Here is a 2,839-nt window from a genome sequence, read left to right on the forward strand (position 1 = left end):
GTATTGGTGTTTTTCTTTCTGGCTTACTTCACTGTATATAATTGGCTCCAGTTTCATCCGTCTCACTAGAACTAATTCAAATGTATTCTTTTTAATGGCTGAGTAATACTCCATTGTGTATATGTACCACTGCTTTCTTATCCATTCATCTGCTGATGGACATCTAGGTTGCTTCCATGTCCTGGCTATTATAAACAGTGCTGCGATGAACATTGGGGTACACGTGTCTCTTTCAATTCTGGTTTCCTCTGTGTGTATGCCCAGCAGTGGGACTGCTGGGTCATAAGGCAGTTCTTTTCCAGTTTTTTAAGGAATCTCCACACTGTTCTCCATAGTGGCTGTACTAGTTTGCATTCCCACCAACAGTGTAAGAGGGTTCCCTTTTCTCCACACGCTCTCCAGCATTGATTGCTTGTAGACTTTTGGATTGCAGCCATTCTGACTGGCGTGAAATGGTACCTCATTGTGGTTTTGATTTGCATTTCTCTGATAATGAGTGATGTTGAGCATCTTTTCATGTGTTTGTTAGCCATCTGTATGTCTTCTTTGGAGAAATGTCTATTTAGTTCTTTGGTCCATTTTTTGATTGGGTTGTTTATTTTTCTGGAATTGAGCTGTAGGAGTTGCTTGTATATTTTTGAGATTAATTGTTTTTCAGTTGCTTCATTTGCTATTATTTTCTCCCATTCTGAAGGCTGTCTTTTCACTTTGCTTATAGTTTCTTTTGTTGTGCAGAAGCTCTTAATTTTAATTAGGTCCCTATGTTTATTTTTGCTTTTATTTCCAATATTCTGGGAGGTGGGTCATAGAGGATCCTGCTGTGATGTATGTTGGAGACTGTTTTGCCTATGTTCTCCTCTAGGAGTTTTATAGTTTCTGGTCTTACGTTTAGATCTTTAATCCATTTTGAGTTTATTTTTGTGTATGGTGTTAGAAAGTGTTCTAGTTTCATTCTTTTACAAGTGATTGACCAGTTTTCCCAGCACCACTTGTTAAAGAGATTGTCTTTAATCCATTGTATATTATCGCCTCCTTTGTCAAAGATAAGGTGTCCATAGGTGCGTGGGTTTATCTCTGGGCTTTCTATTTTGTTCCATTGATCTATATTTCTGTCTTTGTGCCAGTACCATACTGTCTTGATGACTGTAGCTTTGTAACAGAGACTGAAGTCAGGCAGGTTGATTCCTCCAGTTCCATTCTTCTTTCTCAAGATCGCTTTGGCTATTTGAGGCTTTTTGTATTGTCATACAAATTGTGAAAGTATTTCTTTCAGAATTTTCCACAGTTTATGGTGATCCACACAGTCAACGGCTTTGGCATAGTCAATAAAGCAGAAATAGATGTTTTTATGGAACTCTCTTGCTTTTTCCATGATCCAGTGGATGCTAGCAATTTGATCTCTGGTTCCTCTGCCTTTTCTAAAACCAGCTTGAACATCTGCAAGTTCATGGTTCACATATTGCTGAAGCCTGGCTTGGAGAATTTTGAGCATTACTTTACTAGCGTGTGAGATGAGTGCAATTGTGCGGTAGTTTGAGCATTCTTTGGCATTGCCTTTCTTTGGGATTGGAGTGAAAACTGACCTTTTCCAATCCTGTGGCCACTGTTGAGTTTTCCAAATTTGCTGGCATATTGAGTGCAGCACTTTTATAGCATCATCTTTCAGGATTTGAAATAGCTCAACTGGAATTCCATCACCTCCACTAGCTTTGTTCATAGTGATGCTTCCTAAGGCCGACTTGACTTCACATTCCAGGATGTCTGGCTCTAGGTGAGTGATCACACCATCGTGATTATCTAGTTCGTGAAGATCTTTTTTATACAGTTCTGTGTATTCTTGCCACCTCTTCTTAATATCTTCTGCTTCTGTTAAGTGAAGTGAGGTCACTTAGTCATGTCTGACTCTTTGTGACCCCATGGACTGTAGCCTACCACGCTCTCTGTCCATAGGATTTTCCAGGCAAGAGTACTGGAGTGGGTTTCCATTTCCTTCTCCAGAGGATCTTCCCAACCCAGGGATTGAACCTGGGTCTCCCGCTTTGTAGGCAGATGCTTTACCATCTGAGCCACCAGGGAAGTCATCTGCTTCTGTTAGGTCCCTAACATTTCTGTCCTTTATTGAGCCCACCTTTGCATGAAATGTTCCCTGGGTATCTCTAAATTTCTTGAATGTATCTCTAGTATTTCCCATTCTGTTGTTTTCCTCTATTTCCTTGCATTGAACCATCTAGTTTTATCATTCACTGATCCAAGATACTCCAGACATATAAAAGGCTGGTAGAGTTCACTTTTAATGGTAGATATCCATTTGCAACAAAGACTCAGCCACATCTTTCATTTTTTAAAACCTTTAGTGGGAAACAACAGTTATGTAAAGTTTAAAAATAAAATAAAATCAAAAAAAAATTAAAAAAAAACATAAAACAAAAGCACTATTGCAACAAATTCAGTAAAGACTTTAAGAAATAAAAAAATAAATAAATAAAACCTTTAGTGGGAAACAGAAGTAGGCTGTGATTTCTTAGAGAGTGAGTAGAAACCTGGAGGAAGAGTGACTCTATAGGTTATTTAGTTCAACCTACTTAGTGTAAAACTGATAAAATTGAGAATAAGAGAAGCACCAATGTAATCAACACTTGTGACTATGACTGTCTATCCTACAAGTGGGTCTTCTTTCTTCATTTGTCCAATTCCAAGGGAACCGGAGAATCAAAATCACACTTAACCATGAGACTGAAACACAGCCCAATCTTCTTTAAAGAATGTGAACGCCATGTATCTTTTTCAATTAGTCCTACTATGAAGATTTAGCTAAACCCACAAAGTTATCAGACACATG

General features: G+C 38.4%; 1 non-coding gene across 1 annotated transcript; it reads right to left on the minus strand.

The window, feature by feature from the left end:
* Nucleotides 1–2,004: 2,004 nt before the first annotated feature.
* Nucleotides 2,005–2,076, minus strand: TRNAC-ACA (transfer RNA cysteine (anticodon ACA)). Its single transcript has one exon. It is a non-coding gene; the product is annotated as a tRNA-Cys (tRNA).
* Between the last annotated feature and the right edge of the window lie 763 nt (nucleotides 2,077–2,839).

This window comes from Bubalus kerabau, chromosome 7 (assembly GCF_029407905.1).
Source record: "Bubalus kerabau isolate K-KA32 ecotype Philippines breed swamp buffalo chromosome 7, PCC_UOA_SB_1v2, whole genome shotgun sequence".
NCBI classification, from domain to species: domain Eukaryota; kingdom Metazoa; phylum Chordata; class Mammalia; order Artiodactyla; family Bovidae; genus Bubalus; species Bubalus kerabau.